General features: G+C 45.2%; 1 protein-coding gene across 2 annotated transcripts in view; it reads left to right on the top strand.

Moving 5' to 3' along the window:
• Positions 1-7,306: 7,306 nt before the first annotated feature.
• The window catches only part of PHACTR1 (phosphatase and actin regulator 1), a 286,809-nt gene continuing 274,053 nt past the window's right edge, over positions 7,307-20,062 (top strand). Inside the window, exon 1 of one of the 2 annotated variants that reach the window (XM_081294441.1) lies at positions 7,307-7,613. The gene's annotated coding sequence lies outside the window, so the exon portion shown is untranslated. Of the gene's footprint in view, positions 7,614-7,693; positions 8,065-20,062 lie in introns of those variants that run through there. The other variant, XM_081294442.1, reaches the window with a different exon arrangement.

Below are 20,062 nucleotides of genomic sequence, written 5' to 3'. Positions count from 1 at the left end.
AATGCCATCCCGGTTTTCACACTGCTGCTCCTCCTCTTGCTTCCTTAGACACAGAAAATGAACCTCCTGTATTCACGCCATTCCCAGGGCCCTGCATTATCTCTTTTTCCTTCTCGGGCATCTCTCCGACCTTAGTCCTATTTGGACCCAAGTCGTGACATAAATCCACACGGGGCTTTGGAGGGCACCAAGGGAGCCCTGAAGCCGCCTCCCTGTGGGAAGCTGCCTTTTCCTGTTGCTGTCCCCAAGTGAAGCTGTCATAGAGGTATTATGCTGAGCTGGCTAAAAAGCAGGGTGAGAAATGGCTTCGGAGATTGGCAGAGGCATTGACTTGGCAGGGAGTGGGGTCATGACTGCTCTGTTATGGATTATGGCGGAGCCCACAGATCTCTTCCTGTCAGGCTCGGCCTTCGTTATGGGAAGGCCTGTGCGGCCTGGCCCTGCTCAATCTGAACAAGAACCCTCTGGCCTCAGGCCGCTCTTGTGCAGAGCGCTGAGGACCTTGCACCATGGCTGAGCAGAAACAGGCTGGTCCAAGTTCAGCAGCTGGTGAGCTGAATGTGGCTTGGCAAGAAACCCTCCATACAGAGAGCCTCAGGGAGCTGGCCAAGAATAGCAAGGGACAAAATTAACTTGTTTTAAAAATAATAAGTGGAAAGTGGAGTGCTCAAGAGAGAAAGGGAAATACGAAGGCAGAAGGGAGGGAGGTCAGAGGTCACAGGAGTCAGTACATTCACATCTTGACAGACGCCAACAGCACGCGGGGTAGAGAGCTGGTGAAGTGAGATACAAGAGGCGTTCCTCTACCGTCACCATCTCATGAGCTCCCAACCCACCATCCCCAACACTGTTATGATCCTGGGGTATCTAATCATGCTCTGTCTCAAGAAGAGACATTTTCTATTCATTGACACTCACAATAGCCAATCATTCTGCCAAACTATAGACCTGAGCTCGGGGAGTGCCCACAGGAATCCACAGGGTGCTCATTCCTAGGTCAGGGGTGTGACTCAGTGGTAGAGCACTTGACCGGCATGCATGAGGCCCTGGGGCCAATCCCTGGCATTGCAAAAAATTAAAATAAAAAAGAAAAAGAATTCTTCATCCCCTTTGTGCAGATTAGGAAACTGAGGCTCACAGCCGTGAAGGACCTTCCACTGCCATGTGGTGTGCTGTAAAGCCAGGCAGTGGTGGCCAAGGGCTCACCAGTGGGCACCCTGGCACAACTCCTCCTCCTGGACCATGTCCACGAGGGTGTCCGGCTTTCCCAGGGCTCAGCTCCTCCTCTTGCCCCAGCCAGGGCTCCTGCTGCAGTCCTCTGTCCAAGTCTGAGATTTCTCATGCTTCAGAGTCTCCAAGCACCCCATTGGTAAGAGTCTTCTGTGGACATTAAGGCCATTATGTTGTCTCTGTAGGTCAAAATACGTATTTACTTATTTATTTTTTAAGTGAATTTTTGTTGTTGTTATTGTTATTGTTTTGTTTTTAGAAAGAGAGAGAGAGAATTTTTTAATATTTATTTTGTTTTAGTTTTCAGCAGACACAACATCTTTGTTTGTATGTGGTGCTGAGGATCGAACCCCGGGCTGCATGCATGCCAGGCGAGCGTGCTACCGCTTGAGCCACATCCCCAGCCCCAAAATATGTATTTATCATGTGAATTTTCGAGTGTAATTTCTCTTCATTTCATTTCAACAAGCATTTGTTAAGGTCTTAGTGGATTCATTCCCACTCACACAGTCAGGCTCCAATTTGTGAAAAAAAAAAAAAGTGGAGGAAACAGGCACAACATTGAAAACCTGGAGGGAAAACAATTGGTAGCCTGTACTAGAGCCCAGTGAGATGATCCCTGGGCACACCCGGGCAAGGCATTCATTCTCTGGTCCCTTCATTTTGATCTCATAAATTTTCTTTTCTCTCTCTCTCTCTCACTCTCTCTCTCTCTCTCTCTCTTGCACTGGAGATTAAACTCAGTGGTGATTAACCACTGAGCCACATCTCCAGCCCTCGTTTGTATTTTTTTATTTACAGTCAGGGTCTCACTTGCTCAATTGCTGAGGCTGACTTTGAACTCTCGATCCTCCTGCCTCAGCCTCCCTGGCCACTGGGATTACGGGTTTTCTTTTTTAGAGCACTTTTAGGTTCACAGCACAATTGATAGGAAGGTACAGAGATTTTCCACATCTACTCACCTCCCAGCTTCCCCATGATCAACATCCCCACCAGAGTACTGCATTTGTTACCATCAATGACTCTGCAGTGACATCAGAATCACCCAGAGTCCGTAGATGACATTAGGGCAAACATTCCTCGGGTTTGACCCAGGTACAAGTGCACGCATCGACCACAATGGAATCACACAGAATACTTTCACTGCCTCCCAATTCCCTGTGCTCCACCTAATGAGCGCATCCTACCCCTAACCCTGGTTTTTTCACTGTCCCTATAGTTTGTACCTCTTCCAGAATATCGTATAGTTGGACTCCAAGAGTGGGCACACTTTTCGGATGGGCTTTTAGTCATATGCTTATAAGTCTCCCCATCTTGTCATGGCTCCATAGCCCATCTGCAGTTAGTTATAAGGTTGTTCAGTATATCCATTCACCTACTGAAGGGCATCTTGATCACATGCAGGTTTGGGCAATTATGAACACAGCTGCTATTCATGTGTAAGTTCTTGCTTGGGTGTGAGGTTTTCAGCTGCTTTGAGTAAATACCAAGGAGCAGGAGTTCTGAGTGGTATGACGATATTTAGTTTTGTAAGAATCCGCCAAACTATCTTCCCAAGTGTCTGGTGGCAGCAACAAATGAGTTTTATGATACCCGACAGGCTCATCAGAGCTGGTGTTGGTTTCTCTACTTCTTAAAGCACTGATTCATGGAATTATGCAGAAACTGCAATGACTCTGAGCAATGAGATAAAAAGTCACCTCCCACGATGTCCACACGATATGCCTCCTCATGCCCTTACTCAAAGCCACCTCAGTCTTAACTCTACACAAAATACTACCAAGCTAAGTTTTCTTTCTCCTCTGATCTCTAAGAATTAAACTCTTTATAGACATAGAGACACTACAATACAAAACAAAAGACACACACATTAGCCTGTTTATGAATCAGTTCTAACACCTAAAGATGGAATCCTGCTACTTTGTACGTCTAAGGGCACATCCATTTGTCATAACTGGTGTTTATAACAATACCATAACACACTTTGTTAAAGAATGAAACCCTATTCAAGATGCACATATATTAAAATTTGGGCATTGATCCCAACCTTATTGATTCATTGTTGGGAATTAAATGAAACTATGTAGAATTATCAGGGTGGTGTCTGGAACATAGTGATAATAGATATTTGCTAGTGTGTAATAATAACGATGATGTACTAAGTAATTAGAAATTAGAAGGGGAGAAGTGGGAAAGAGTATTGTGATTCCTTAGGCATTTATTCCTCCTGTGACTCCACAGGGAGACTCCTTTGGCCCAAGGTGAATTCAAATGTGGATGGTACATGGCTCCTGGTCCTGAAGATGTTCTTATCTGGCATATCGTGACCATAATGAATGTGATAAATATCATAATACACCTACTTACAGCAGTGCTGCGATAGCAGATGAGAGGACTGTAAGATTGGAGAAGACCTCAGTAAATAGTTGAGCAAGGCTGGGAAGATGTTGCTATTTGACAGGGAGTAGGTGTTCCAAGGACGTTCCAGGCAGGGACACAGACTTTAAACAAAAGGCACAAAGTCATGAAGATCAAGTCATTTCAAGCCTGCAGACCAAGTAAAATCAAAGGCCAGGTAGCAACAGGATAAGCTGGAAAGGCCCCTGAGGCCAGTTTGTGATTGCTTAGCGCACTAGGGCAAGGAGTGTGGCGTTTATTCAAAAGGCAACAGGCTGCCATTAAAGTCCTTAAGTTAAAAAGCGATATGATGAAATGTCTGCTTCGGACACACGCTCACTCCGCAGGGGTAGAAAATGAACTTGAAGGGTAGAGAGTGGGGTCTGAAGAACAAGCAGAGGTTCTTGTGATGGGTTATGACTGGAGCCCTTGGGAGAATTTCAGGTGTATTTAATAAGATTGTCTCTTCCAGGGGGCTCTAGGAAGTGAGGGGGGTGACTTTGAAGGCCTTGACTTTAACAATTGGGGCAACCCAAGAAGGGAACCTTCTACAAACCTAAGATTTATTCTGAGATCTTCATATCTCCTAATGGCATGAAAGAAACTGATTTTTTTTTCCCAGAGGGGAATACTGGGGATGGATCCCAGGGGCGTTTTACCACTGAGCTACATCCAAGGCTCTGTTTATTTTTTGAGACAAGTTCTCACTAAGTTGCTGAGATTCTGAGTTGTTTAGGCTGGCCTGGAACTTGTGATCCTCCTGCTTCAGCCTCCCAAGTGGCTGGGATTACTGACATGCACCATTGTGCCTGGAAAGAAACTGAATCTTTAATGCTATTTAAATTCCAAGGTATTTTCCTGCTGTACCCCAGAGAGTACCACTTGAGTTATGCCATAGGGCTAGAACTGAATGAATGTAATTTATTTTTCTAAGAACTCTAAGGAGGGATAAATAGAATATGTTCTCAAAGAACATATTCTAATTCAAAATTGGCCAAATATAACCCAGAGCTGGGCCATCTAATGTGACAGCTACTAACTCTATATGACTACTGAGCTAGTTCTAACTGAGATGTGATATAAGATACACATTAGACTTCCTAGATTCAGGATGAAAAAGGGAATAAAAAATATTGGGCTAATTTTTATTTATCGCATGTTGATAATATTTTGAATGTGTTATATTAAATGCACTAATATTACAAAAATAATTCCACAAGCTTTTTTTAATGTGGCTACTAGAAAATTTGGGATTACATATATGGTTTACATTATGTTTCTAATGGTCCATGGTGGTCTAAGAAACTTGAGTTTTGCAGTGCCAATATTTAATGGCTATAAGTAGACCAACAACAGATTTTTCTATTATTGCTCCTCTGTCCTTACTGAAGAAGGTCTTACTACCTGATGTTTTCTCATATCTTCTGATGTGTTCTTATTCTTAAGAAAGTAGTTACCATAGCAACTGCCACAACACCTTATATATTATTTACTACGCCTGGAGGGTGAGGCATAAGTGCCCATCTGTCATTCAGGTGTTATATTTTTCTCTTGTATATGTGGATCTTCCATTGCAAACCAGAGCACTGAGAGTAGGAGACCTGTTTTAGTCAGTTTTTTTTTTTTTTCCCCTGCTGTTACTAAAAGATCCAACCAGAACTGTAGAGGAGGAAGAGTTTATTTGAGGACTCGCGGTTTCAGAGGTCCCAGTCCATAGACAACAGACTGCATTCCTCGGGGCTCAAGATGAGGCAGGACATCATGGCAGAAGAGTGTGGCGGAGGGAAACAGCGCACATGATGAGCAGAAGCAGAGAGTCTCCAATATATACCCCAAAACCAAGACCCCATTTTCACCTCCTCCAACCACACCCCACCACTTCAGTTACCAGTTAATCCCTATCAGGAGACTAGTTCACTGACTAGGTTAAGACTCTCATAACCCCATCATTTTTCCTCTGAACCTCCTGCATTGTCTCACATGTGAGCTTTTGGGGGACACCTCGCCTCCAAACCATAACAAGACCTGACTTCTAATTCCTGCCTATGTCACCGGCTCCTCTAGTCTGGATAGAAGGGATAGTAATTTCCCTGTGCTTACCTCAGAGGGACATGTGGCCAGTTATAAAGCATGTCAAAAGTGATTCTTAGGGCACAGATCCACCTAACAACCCATATTTTAATATGATAGCAAGATCTAGTATTTCTCCCAGTGCTGGGGACAGGCAGGAAGGAGAAAGCAGTTTCTTTTGTGGATATGGGTGAGGGACACAGAAAGGAGAACAGGAGATGCAAGAGGAAAACAAAAGAAGGCTGAGTGACATTAGCATTTGTTCTCCTGTCTGTCAACAGTCCTCTTCAGGTCCTCTCAAGACTTACAGCCAGGCTTCAGTGGCTTGGAGGAGACTGGGGGACCCAGAGTCCCCAATGCATACAGTTCACCTTGGTGTTGGCATAACACCAATGAACAGGTTTGAGTTTTTGAATTTTGATCATGACGGTTCATGAAGCTTTAATTGTATTATGTTCCTGTTATCACCTCTCAGTTTCTCAAAGAGCCTCCCCTCTATGCATGGGTCAATGCCATGAACGTGCCAGCCGCTCAGTCTGTTTCATTTGGACAGGAGGGGAGATGCTGAGGCAGGGAAATTGGGACAGACTGACATGATTCCTACCTTCACTGAAGACACTGGTGTAGATTGGCCTTGGGGATTATGATATAGTTGGAAGTAGAGGCTGGGGCTTTTAAGAGATGTCTCCAGGGGCTGGGGATGTGGCTCAAGCGGTAGCGCGCTTGCCTGGCATGTGTGCGGCCCGGGTTCAATCCTCAGCACCACATACAAACAGGGATGTTGTGTCCGCCGAAAACTAAAAAGTGAGTATTAAAGAATTCTCTCTCTCTCTCTCTCTCTCTTTCTCTCTCTCCAAAGCAAGCAAACAGTGACCACTTACACATCCTATTGATTTGAAGTGGCTGAGGGAGGTTTTTTGAGGATCAAGGTTGCAGCATGGGTTTTGGCTAAAGACCCCTTTGACATCTCACAGAATTCAGATATGTGGCCATACGATAAATATTATAGGTCTTAGGCTTTGTTTGCAGGTGTGCTATAATTCTATGTATTGCTTTTCAACTCCTGGTGCACTCTATCATTTGAAAATGCTCTCTGCAAGGAAGCTGCTGCAGGACTGTCTTGAGAAATCCCCAGGGCTGGTATTTAGGAGGCCTCCACCCAAGAGGAAGGGAACAAGGGAAATGGGAAATGCATGCAAGCACACTGCAAAAAGGCAGTCCCCTAAGGAAGGTTCCAGAAAGGTTAATTGTCATTGTGTGGTGGTGGTTCACGTGTCTGCCCTGGGTTTCTTCCGGGCTCCTCTGGGGGGCAGTGGATGATTGGGGGGTGGGGGTTGAGGAGCTGGGCTTCTGATCAGAACTCAAATGGCACAGTTTGAATTACATAATGAAGCTTCTGTGAGTCAGGTGACTCAAGGATCATGGAGTAATTCCCTGCAGGAGACAAACTGCATGTTAAAAAGTCCAACAAACACTCAAAAAAGAGAGAGAGAGAGAGAGAGAGAGAGAGAGAGAGAGAGAGAGAAGAGAGAAGGGGTAGAGAGAGAGAGAGAGAGGGAGGGAGGGGCGAGGACAGAGGGGGGAGAGAGAGAGAGGAGAGAGAGAGAGAGAGAGAGAGAGAGAGAGAGAGAGAGAGAGAGAGAGAGCGCGAGCGCACACCCTGAGGGCACAAGTTCCAGACTTTAAACTGCAGTTTCCTGAATCAGCTGGGCGGCTGGGCGGGCCGGCTGCGGGCTGAGTCGCCAGAGCTTGGGGGCGGCCAAGTGCAAGCCAAGGGTCTGTCTGGATCCCGGGGTTACTTTCTGTTTCATTTCGAAATGTCCCCTGCTTCCGAAACCGGTGGCCTGCCGGGTCAAGGGGAACGCAGGACTCCTTGGAGGTTGCCGCCGGGCTGGTAGGAGCCGGGCTCCGTGAAGGTAAGAGGCGACCGCCCGCCCGGGCGCCACCGGCTCTGGGCGCCTGCGGGGCACGCCCACTACCAGGCGCGGAGTCCCAGGGTGCGCGGGGTGGGTGCGGCGGAGGCTCCAGAAACAATGCGGGAGGGGGGCTGAGGGCATGAAAACCGAGACGATGGACCCATCCTGCGGAGATGCGGGGCCACCTGGTCCAGGGTGAACCCCCAGCTCCGTGGGCTCCTTTCTCGGCACCATTGCATCCTGCCAGGGAGCTGGTCAGCGGCCAGCGCCTTGGCACCGTCGGGAAGGAGGACCAAGGGGCTGCCTGGCACCGCGAGGCTGTGTGTGTAGCAGAGCACGACACTCCAGGAGACTGCTGCTCAGTTTCAGAAAGCACAGCCCCTGTAGAGCCAGCTGCAGACCCAGGCAGGAGGATGCCTGAGTGAGCCTAGGGCTCCGGGCTATCTTTAAGGTAAGCTTGGAGTCTGAAATGACTTTACTGCTTTCTGCTTATTCATTACATGGATTTTGGGCTGGTTTGGGGCTTTGTTCGGTTTAGAGACTTTTTCCTGTTGTGGAGCTGCCAGTAGAAATTGATTTGGTTTTGCAGTCTCGGAGCTGGTCCATCAGGGTGTCCTGGAACCTGCAAATGCCTCCAAGTCAGAGGCGATGGGTCCAGATTTGGTGATGTTTTCCAGATTCCCTTGCAAATCTCACCGCAGTGGAGATGCTGGGAGCAGGCTGTTAGGAATCTCAGGAAGTTTCAGCCTTAAAGAGACAGGGAAGGAAAAATCCAGATCTGTAGTTGTTATTCTGGGGAGGTGGACTCAGGGAGAAGTTGTGGAGGGTAAGAAGGAAAGGTGACTTGAAAATAGAAGGATAATTAAGGAATCAGTTTGGTGGGATCTCATCCTGGGCTCTGGCATTTTGAGGCTTGGTGCATGGAGGTAGAAATCAATACAGGAATTGGTAACCGTTCACTCATGGTAGGAATTGTTCTGATGGATTCTTTTTTTTCTCTGACTTCTGGAGGACCTGAGAAACAGGTGAGGGATTCGTTTGGTAGAGTTCATTTCTAATTGTTATTCTTCTGGGGCCACATGCAGTACTCTAAACAAAATATGGTGCTGTTGGAATCAAAAGGAAAAATGTTCCTAGAATAATATCTATAAAAGAGATCCAAGTTTTTGCTTGAATTCTTTCTCACCTTACTCCATTTGGGGATAGATTATATGAGTTGAATGTGTCTAATTTAAACCACTCTTTAATGGGGGTACAATTATCCCTCTGAAAGGATAGTTGCATATCCAAATAAAAATGATCTTGAATCTGTGGTTCTTAGTGTCTAAGTCCATGGAGAGCATTTGGGAATTAAAGACTTTGTGGGTCCTGAATTTCTGTCATCTTCTTTCTACAAGGGTCCTGTTATCTCCGTGTACTCTGATGCCCAGCAGACAAATGAAGCCAAAAGGCATCATGAGGTTTTTAATTAAAACCCACATTTTGAAATATAGATACTATAATATCATTATAAATATTCATAGTATGTAAGAACAGTTCATGAACTTCCCGTGTTAAGACTTTGGTGGTCCCACAAGAAAGCATTGCTTTAATAATTAATGTCACTCAGTGAGTTCCTTTGATCCGTATTTCCATCAGTTGAAACATGCAGGAAAAACTGCACTTCTGTGTTTCAATAATTTATTAAAGACTACAATTCATAAGGTCTGAGATTCCAGACACTACAAGACCCTTCACGTCATCCAAAACACAGAAGATAACATGATTCAGAAGAGTTTCCATTTTGCTTTGTTTTCCAGTTCTCTAAAAATTTTGTCTAAATTTTGGTGTTCACATTTTCTGTGTCAAGAACCTGGACTTGGGGTTTTGCAGAGAGTTTAATGTTACATTCAGTATAAGGGACAGTCTGGGAAATGTAATTTGGAGGCTAAGTTTTGTCCATTTGGGGGAAAGTTCAATAGTTGATAGAACAGCTGTTTGGAAGATGTGATGTAGAGTGGATTTGGAAAATCCAGTTCTTAGGGTAATATAGGTACTTTGGTTCAGAGCTTAAGTTTTTGAATCAGATTGACTTGGGTTCCTTTTCCAGATGAGCCTCCTGATCAGTAAGTTACATTTGTCAGGCTTCTTGACATTTCTAAGGCTCAGTCCCTCATCTGTAAAGTCAAATAGTAAGAGGTTGCATGAAAATAAGTGAATTAATGCATGAACAGAGCAACACATGGTATCATGCTTGGTGTCGGTGACACCTTCAATACCTTTACTGTTGCTATCATGTATAGTATCTAGTGACCACAAAATATTTGAAAAACAAGGTCATTTCCCACCTTTAATGAGCCAGAGAATGGAGAATTTGTGTAAAACTTTAACTCAACGTTTGTGATCCTCAACATGCTTTGGGATTAATTCACTAACAGCTCTACTCCAGAGTAGACCCACAGCTACTGAATAAGTTTGCTAGAGCTGCTGTAACAAAACAACACCCCGCCCCCGGGGTGGCTTAAACAACAGGGGTTTGATTCCTGGCAGCTCTGGAGGCTGGAAGGTCGAGATCCAGGTGTCAGCAAGGCTGTTTTCTCTAGAGGCCTCTCCTTGGCTCGTGGGAACCCCCTCTCACTGCGTCTTGGCACTGTCAGTCTTTGGTCTGTGTATCGCATTGTCCTAGTCCCTTCTTATAAGGACACTAGTGGCCCTGGATTAGGTCCACCCTCATGATCTCCTTCACTTCTTTGAAGGCCTGACCTCCGAGGGGAGTGGCATTCTGAAGAACTGGGGGCTGGGGCTTCAACATGCAAATCAGAGGGAGGGGCACAGTTCCGTCCTTAACAGCTATCAAGTTAAGGAAGCTGTTTTTAAAGTGTGCTGTTCTTGTTTTAGGAGTCAATCAGATCCATACAGAAAGAGTGTTTTTATAGAGGAAAATGGTATCTCCACACTGCAGTGGGGAGCCCCCCAGAGGGCAGCGAGGTAAGCCTGGGCCCAGCTTCCGGAGCAGCCTAACTCGCCAGGGAGGGAAGTGAGGACCGCATTTTGTTGACTTGCATTAGGTGTCCTGCCAAAGGACTAGTCCATCGACCTTAGCAAGGCTGCCTTTCGGTGGTGACAGCCATTCCAGAGGACGGATTGAATGATGAAATGCTCCTTTGAGGTCAAAAGGATCCTGACATTTCTCTGGACAATTCCCCACTTCTGTTCTCTCTTCTGTCTCTGAAAGTTGAAGAGTGACCCTGTCGCCCGGTTTCCTGCCATGTTTGATGTGGCCATGTGTGCTCATCATTTCTTCAGTCAGTCCCCAACTGTCCCTTTCCCCCCTTCAGCATGAACAGTGGTAGTCAAGGGCATGATTGCTTAAAATCCATTCCTCTCTCTCTCTCTCTCTCTCTCTCTCTCTCTCTCTCTCTCTCTCTCTCTCTCTCTCTCTCTCTCTCTCTCTCTCCTCTCTCTCTCTCTCTCGCTTATTTATTCATTCCAGAAATAGAATTTGTGACTAGAGAAGATGGTTTGCACGTGACATTTATAAACTATTCCCCATTCTAAATTTCTCCTTTTTGATTTTAGAGAAAGAGACGAGAGGTCCATCTCATGGCGTTGTTTGTGCACCTATTCTGTGTGCACAAACATGAAAGGGCCCAGACAAGAAAGTGGTGCCTCAGCAGAGCAGGTGATTCCCAAGGGTGCTCAGGCAAGAGCCAGAGTGCTCCCTGCTCCCTCCTCCCTGGAGAGGAGGAGCTTGCGTGCCTCTGGCAGGACCTTGCACCCTCTGGGAGGCCCAGCCCTGTTCCCTGTAGACACTCTGGACGGCCTATCCAAGCAGAGAAATAAAACCCAAAGGGGGAATTCACACAGGGAAGAAAGACATGCACCTTAATTTTCTTTTTTTTTTTTCTATCAAAAGGAGCAAAGGAGTACTTACTTAGTGACTTACACAAACACTGTGTCACATCCTTTTTATTAACAATGAGGCGTGCCTTCAGTGCCAAAGCGAAGGAGGGGTTCCCTGAGTCACCACTGTGCCTCCTGATTCTTCTCCAGTTCTTGGAACAGACAGGAACACACTCGATCATCTGGGGAGAACCTACCTGCTCCCAGGCTGCCCTGCAGAGGCAGAAGTCCTGGGCTTGTGCCTCATGTTGGTTCACCCAGGCTTCAAGCTATTTGGGTACAATGTCCTCGCCAAGTGTCAAGAGCTCTGTTTGGGTTATTAGAATGAAGCTGTTGAAAGAGACTATGATGTAATTCAGAATTTGTCGGTGCTTGAATTATTTAGCCCTGATATCAAGGTTCAGGACTTGGCTGAAAAAGAACTCAGAGGTTGAAAATGATAAGGACAGGCACTTAGGAACCAGTCACCAGACTTTCAGAATTTGCTGTTGGCTCCATTACACTTTCATTTTAAATTAAGAACTTGATTTTTTTTTTCAAGATGGTTTGTTCTCATAGAGAGTTTCTCAAAAAACTGTTTTTAGAAATATCATGTCTCTTTTCAATGAAGCAAAATTAACCACCTTGTGGGTTTTGCTGGTGGTTGTTGTTATTGTGTTGATTCAGTAAGCATTTATTATCTGCTTTACCAAGGACAAGCCATTGTGCTCAGAGTTCTGCAATGTGTGAAAAGATGAATCAGATCTACCCAGACCTAATCAGAGAAAGAAAACATGCATAAAAGTTTTAGCAAAAAAAAAAAAAAATGTAGAAAATGACAGCTTCCCTGGGAACAGAGAAATGTGGTTATTGAGGTTGGCAAAAGGGAGATATTAATTCCAACTAGAAAAGGCTCTGGAGTTGTTTTAACCTGAGAGTCTTGGGAAGAGGGGTAAGAGGAGGAAGGAGGGACCATGATAACCAAAGAGGGAGAGAGATGGGAAGCAGGTGCCTAGAGGAAGGCTCCTCTGAGTTGTCATGAGGCAGGGGACCCGGCCAGCTTTCTTGGAGGAGAGGGTAGAAAAAAGGCAAACCGTTGTGAGGTCCCTGGAAGGAACTTGAACATCACGCTGCAAGTGGCCTGGCCAGACTCAGAGCTTGTGCCTCATCATCAGCTGCAGTGCTGTCGCTGGGGACAGCAGGCCATGGCATTGATACTGGTAATAAGGGCGTGGCTCTTGATGTCCAGTGGCACATCATTGCTTAGATTATCTTCTTTGTTCTGCACAAGAAATTTGCGGGGAGGGCACTGATATAGTGAATCCCTGTCTTCCCTGGATTCCATTTTTTTTTTTGCAAACTTCGCCTGCTGGCCCAGAATATAGTGTTGGTGAGGCACCTTCACGGTCATCTCCAGGCAAACACAGAGTAGCAGAAATCCAAGCTGAGAGGGGGCCAGGCGATGCTCTGCTTCGTGTTTCATCTCTCACGCTGCAGATCTGTGTCCTTTCTGCGGCGTATCCAGGGCCACAGGGTTTGTGTGTTGGTGCTCCTCATGGGTGGATTTGGTGTATAGAATGGCCCAGGTGAAGTGCTAGAGAGCCAGGCATGTTCCCAGCTGCAGGAAAGCCATGATGTGCCTCATGGATAGCAGACTGTGCTCAGCAAGCTTAGTTCAAAGCCTGAGTTCCAGTGCTCTGGGCCATGACCGTCATTCTATGTTCACAAATCAGTGATGTATGTTGAATACGATGTGTTTCAACAGAAATGCACATAAGACAAAGGTATATGGTGATGTGTGAAGGCTGTTGTATTGTTATTGTGTTGCACTTTTCCCAGCAGTGATGGTGCAGTATTCACTAATCCCGTGTTCGAGGTGACTCTCTAGGACAGAACTGCCATGAATATTGAGAATCGAGCAGCATTTTCCTTTCCAAAGAGAAGTAAATTACCCGGGGCTACATGGCTAGCATGAGTCAAGTCTGTAGTATGCTGTAGTGTAATGGTGTACCTTTGTGCAGATGAGATCGAAGGCCCTGACTTGGAGATGGCAATGAAAAGCAGAGGAGAGGAGGCGAATTATAAATGGTGCAGGGAGTGGAGCCAATAGGGCCAGGTTGCTGAGTGCCCTGGAGGGCAGGGAGGAGAATGGGGTTTTGGAAGGCCCTGAGGTCGGGTGGAGGTGCAGACTCTTAGAACTTGAGGATCAGGGCTGCAGGGAGAGTAATCGGTGGGAAAAGCAGGGATTGGGGACAGAGGCTTGAGAGAATAATTGTAGTTATTTCTTTTTGAGCACTTACTGTATTCCAGGTGCTGTTCAGAGGCTCCTACTAAATGATCTCACTAGATCCTCAGAGTAACCCTCCAAGGCAGGGATTCTTATCCCCATTTTACAGAGGAGGAGAGAGAGGCTCATAGAAGCACAATAACCTGCCCAGGACACGCTGCTCTGACACCACAGAAGAGGTGGTGCACCCCTAGGTGCAGGGACCACTGAGACTGTAGGCACAAGACACAGAGTTTCAAGTTTTGGAGGAAGAGAAGCATTGGTGACAGCCTATCTTGCCCTGTAATTTCCTGTTTTCAATTTTGCTTTTTCAGTGTTTTCCTAACAGCTCGTGTTTTTCTACCTGTGTGTTTTTGTTGAATTCTTCACTGCCAGAGGAATGTTGTTCTCCTAACCTTTGGGTTTCTTGTCGTTCTCCTTTTGTGATGTTGCAAAGGGTTGGTTGGAATGACTTGTAGCCGCAGAAATTGAGCATGTTAGGTGATGTTTTATTATGTTGTGCTGCTTAACAAAACAAAACAAAAAGTTTGAATGTTGCAGAGTTTCCTAGAATGTAATACATGTTCCTCCAAAGGATTGTTCTCTCAGTCACTCTTGCATTTCACATTACTCGAGCTGTAGTTGATTTGCAGATGCGCTCATTAACGGAGGAGAGGCACGGTTATGCTATTTATCTGTTAGATTTCAATAGCCTGGTGTAAAAGGACAGTGTTTTCACTTTTCATTTCATCTCAGATATCAGTGATCTCTGAACATTTTTAAAAAAGTATGAAGCATTCCCTCTTCAAGTTGCTCAAATCTGTATCGCTTGCTGAGATTTATTTATCTCTATGTTCCTGAGATAGTCAGAGATTAAACATTCCCTGACAAGTTATTCTCCTAGCACTCCTGGTACTACTGCACCACGGATACAATAGTTTCCCAATAGTACAGAGGGTGTTTCATCTAAAAAGGCTCAGAGCTGCTGATTATATTCAAAATCATGATAATAATACATAACCGAGGGAAAGAAATCTCATCAGATTTGTGGTCTCCTTCTTGCTTTCTCAGCTGCCCCCCCAAGGTGTCCAAGAAGGCCAGCTTTCTCCTGGCCACATGGGAGTGTCCTCCCCAGAGCCAGGGCACTGGCTCCATCAAAACGCCTCTGCCTACAGAGTTCAATGCCCTGAGATGCAAGGAGAGCAGTCTCTGTAGGCAAGTAGAAAGGAGTTCACCTAAAGGGAGTCTCTGTGCTTTGAAATAACCAAAGTCCTAAACCCTTCATTTATAAATTAAAGGCAGAGAGAGTCGCCATGTGGCTGGCAGCCGTGCTCTGTACTCCAGTGAGCTGTTACTCCCAGGTGGATGGAGTCTGCATTTGTGTGAGGATCTGGTGGTTTCAGGACAGAGACTCTGAAATCTTCATCTTCTCCTAAGACTGCCATCGCCTGACAGGGAACGGGGAGAAGTGTAGCCATGTTCCATTCAGAAAGCACTGGAAACCATCTCTCGGCTATCCTTGGACAGTGTGTTTGGCCAAACCCAAGGGAAATGAACTCCATGTGGTTTTGATTCATTTATAGTTTAATCACCAAAATATTGCTTTGCAAGGACTACTTATGTCCAGAAAATCCCTTCATGAGCCAGTTGAAAACATTGTCTTGAAAACAGGAAGTCCTGTTTTGCCAAGAGCTCGCAGATGCCCGAGCAGAGGCCCTGGGTTGGGTTGTGGGGGCGGAAGCCCCGGAGTCTGAGCTTCCAAACCTGGCAGGGCTGTCTGATCCCTTGGGGGAATCCGTGTGGTGTGTCTGTCTTTACTCACTAGCAGAACAGAGATCCTCCAGGGACAAAGAAGTCACCTGAAGGAAAGAGGACCCCTGGCTTTCCTGATGGCCACTCGGACTCATGCCCTTTCATGCCATTTCATGTCCCCTGTGCCACCTCCCTAGATGACAACTCAGGAGAAAACTCCTCGACCCAAGTCATAATATTAGCATCACAGCCTTTAAAAACCCGAGGCAGAATTTCATAAATGTGCTTGGAAGCAGCAGCTTCACTGGGTCCGTGAGTTCCAGGAACAAGGGGAAAAATTGTTTTTATTTTGAAATTAAAAAAAAAATTATGACAAAACATATGCAACAAAATTTAGCATCTTAATCACATTGAAGTGTCCAGGCCGGTGACATTGACTCCATTCACACTGTTGTGCAGCCAGTACTGTCATTTATCTCTAGGACTCTTTTCATCTTGCAAAGCTGAAACTCTGTGCCCATGAAATAAGAACTCCTGACTCTCCTTCCTCCCCAGCTCTGGCAACCATCATTCTGCCTGCTGTCTGAATTAAAGAGTAACTGCATTCATCTGGTGGTAAAAGCCTGTTCTGTCACTAAAATGCAAAAGGACTTGTAGTGCAGGGATGCTTGGATGAGAATAGGGGCGCGTGATAGGAGAAGGTCTTCCATGGGGATTGTGGAATGGACACAAATGACCCCCTGACGCCCAGGCAGGTCTCGGGAGTGGAGTTCAGTGAAGGCGTTTTCCCAGGGGGTTCTGCTGCTGGGCTGCTTTTTGATGATCTGATAATATAAGTAAAAGTATATAGGACCTTCTTAAAAAATGGTTCTTAGTTTCCCCCAGGATCCTGGGGATCTTGTTAATATGAAGATTCTGGCTGAGCACGTCTGGGGTGGGCCTCGGGGTTTTGCATCTCTAATAACCTTCCAGGTGATGCTAATACACTGGTCCATGAGCCACCTTTCAAAAAATAAGGTTCTGGAAGAGTGGTTTCATAGGTGGAAGTCTTAAAAAAATTCTAAATCAATTGTTCTGGGCATAGTTGTCTTTTGTTTTAGTTTGGTTTGATTCTTTTTTTTCTTTTTTTTTTTTTTTTGTACTGGGAATTGAACCACTGAGCTACATCCCCACCTCCCTTTTTCTTTAAATCTTTTTTTTTTTTTTTTTGAGACAGGGTTTATCTAAGTTACCTAGGACCTCCCTAAGTTGCTGAGACGATCCTCGAGCTTACCATCCTCCTGCCTCAGCCTCCCGAGTTGCTGGGATTACAGGTGTGCACCACCCACCAGGTTTAGACATAAATATATTTTAAGTATCCCAAGTCATCCTGGTGCAGAGCTAGCACTGAGGACTCCTGACCTGGAGAAATAGTTAATATTTCTAGGCTGCTTCTCTCAAAATCAAATACCTCATATGAATTTTTTGGTGAGTGTCAGAATGCAGTGAGTTCGTACTTGGCTTTTCTAACAAGAGCTTAAGTGACTATTGCTATGTTGCTGATAAAACGAAGAGCCAAATGCTTAAGATTCCAGATGTGCTGACTGCAGAGTTGACATTCAACTACAAAAATCTAGCCATCTTTCTTGCAGTCTTGCCCCTACAGAGGCTCCCCCTGTGTGCTCATGTGGGTGAACTACAGCGATAATTATGGGTAGAACCAATATGGATCCTCAAATTTAAAAAAAATGCTTAATATGCTCAAATACTTAGCTACATATTTGAGAACTCGGAATCCTGCACCAAAGAACATCAGAATTTTGCCTGAAAAAAATGTTAAGAACAGATGTTCCAATCTACTTGTCTCCACCATGAAATAAGTCTGATTCTGCTCATACTTGCATACTGATGGATCTTGGGCGAGTTCGCCCTCAGGAAGCTGAATGTGCGATTGGTGTTTGCTGAGGTTAAATATTGTGGCAAATGCCTGCCAGATCCAGCTATGTCAATTTTAGCTTAATTGAGGCTCCACTTCTCTCTCACAGTAATTAGCTAACAGTAGCTGTGTTTCCTTAGTTATCATTCTAATTTCTATTAATAAAACTATGGCAACATAGCAAAGATGCATCTCTGTTTGCCAGATGAATGCAGATCCCATTTATTGGATAATTGTTTCTACTTATTTAAATTTTAGACCCCAAATAAGGGGACCTTCAATGTATAGAACTCTTTTAGATCTTAAACTGCCCCAAACCATTCTTATCCACCACCACCTTCACTATTTTTTTTTGGAGGGGGGAGGGCAGTAATACTGTGATGGTGAGCTTTGAAGAATTAGGAATTTTTTAAAAATTAGGTATTGATGAACCTTTATATTATTCATTTATTTATATGCAGTACTGAGAATCGAACCCAGTGCCTCATGCATGCTAGGCAAGCGCTGTATCACTGAGCCACTACCCCAGTCCCAAGGAAATTTTGATACCATGCAAACATTTTCCAGTTTATTCTGTGGGCAGCTCCTGTGTGTGACGAATCGAAGACTGATGGGAACAAACATTGTACCAGTCCTCCTCACCATTCCCTCCTTGAGTTGACACTGTCCAGTAATGACCACTACTAGAGCAGACGTGGCCAGGACAGTCACAAGGAGATGTTTGTGCTCTCTCCTGCAAAACACTGTTTTGCAACCTGTGGGCTCTGCTTGGCTCTTTGACTTATCCCACTCATGTAACAGGAGGGAGCAGCACCAACCAGCCGAGGCTGGAGAGAATAATTTCAGATCCTTTTTGCATATTTCCTGTCTGATTCCATCTCCACCCAGCCCTGGCCTCAGGACCTAGAGCTCCTGTCTTGGACCTTTTGCCCATCAGACTTATCTGCGTTCTCTTCAGTTCTCATTGGGTGTCTCTGGGGATTGGTTCCAGGAACCCCATAGATACCAAACTCCAGATATGCCCAGGTTCCTATAAAATGGCTGATACTTGCCTAGAACCTGTATATCTTCCTGTATACTGTGAAGCATCTCTTGATTACTCATAATGCCTAATAAAATGCAAATTTCTATCTAAATAGTTATTCTCACTGTATCATTTAGGTACTAATTGCCAAGGAAAAAACTGTACATGTTCAATACTGATATGTTTTTTATATCCCCAAACATGTTCAGTCTGTGGTTGGTTGAATCCATGGATTGTGGATCTATCCTGTATTGTATGGCTGTATTGTTTTAAAAATCTCTATTTCAAAATGTACCTTTTAAATCTTAGTTCCCTGAAATACTGGAAACTGACTAATATAACTCAATTCCCATAAGGGATCTTTTCAGGTAGGCCCAGTTTTTTATTTTTGAGAAAGGAAAAAAAATAGCTGATGTAGAATTTTGAAGCGATGGCTAATAAGCTCATACCTGTCCATTTGCTTAGATAGTAGAATTTTCTTCTTGAAGCAAGGGTAAGCCACATTTGGAGTCCATCTAAAGGAGCAATGCCAGAAACCCCATCTATGCTAATCCCTGGGATATACCCTTTAATTCTCATAGCCAGAAATGGTTTTTAGCTTTTGGTGACAATTTTTTCCCCCTATGCTGGGGATGAAACTCAGGGCCTCTCTCGTGCTAGGCCCATGATCTCCCACTGAGCTATACCCAGGCCCAGATTCGGTGTTTTAAGTGGATGGGTTTTTCACTGAGGAAGCAGACCAACATGGGAAAGTGGGAAGTTGCTATAAACATTGAAAACAAATAATAATGAAGGTTGGGCAGCCGCAAAACCAGGCAGAGACAATACCAGGGACTCTAAGGTGAGCAAGACGGGGAGGAGAGAAGAAAATAACAACCAGAAGGTCCTCTCCAGAGCCTGAACCCTAAGTCCACTGAGCAGGTCGGGACATCCAGGAGGGCTCTCAGGGGATGTAAATTCTCAAAGCCTGAATATGATCCCCGAGAGAAAGGAGCATGAGCTGGGGTGGAGCTCAGCACCGAGTGCTTGCCCAGCACACAGAGCCACAAAGGAAAAGAAGAGGAAGAAAGGAAAGAAAGGAGGGAGGGAGGAAGGGAGGAAGGAAGGAAGGAAGGAAGGAAGGAAGGAAGGAAGGAAGGAAGGAAGGAAGGAAAGAATATCCAAATTAATTTTAAAAGAGCAACAATAAAAACAAATCTAAGTGATGGGGGCAGCTCTTCCAGTAGGTTCTCTGAATGTCCTGGAAGCAAGTCTCAAAACACTGATTACAGGATTTATCCCCGGCCGGGTGCGGCGGTGCACACCTTTAATCCCAGCAGCTTTGGGAGGCTGAGGCAGGAGGATTGAGGATTCAAAGCCAGTCTCAGCAAAAGCAGGGCACTAAGCAACTCAGTGAGATCCTATCTCTAAATAAAATGCAAAATAGGGCTGGGGATGTGGCTCAATGATTGAGTGCCCCTGAGTTCAATCCCCAGGACCAAAAAAAAAAAAAAAAAGATTCATGCAGGATTCCTTGAATCCGAATCTCTAGACAGCAGACTCTGCAATCAGAACTTTCACAAAATAATCCACAGGTAATTCACATGCACACTAAAAGCTGTGAACCCCTGGACTAACCCAACCCGAAGCCT

This window comes from Spermophilus citellus, assembly GCF_964194105.1.
Source record: "Spermophilus citellus genome assembly, chromosome: 5".
Taxonomy (NCBI): Eukaryota; Metazoa; Chordata; class Mammalia; order Rodentia; family Sciuridae; genus Spermophilus; species Spermophilus citellus.
Note: the sequence above shows the minus strand (reverse complement) of the source record. Positions and strands in the feature narration are given on the sequence as shown.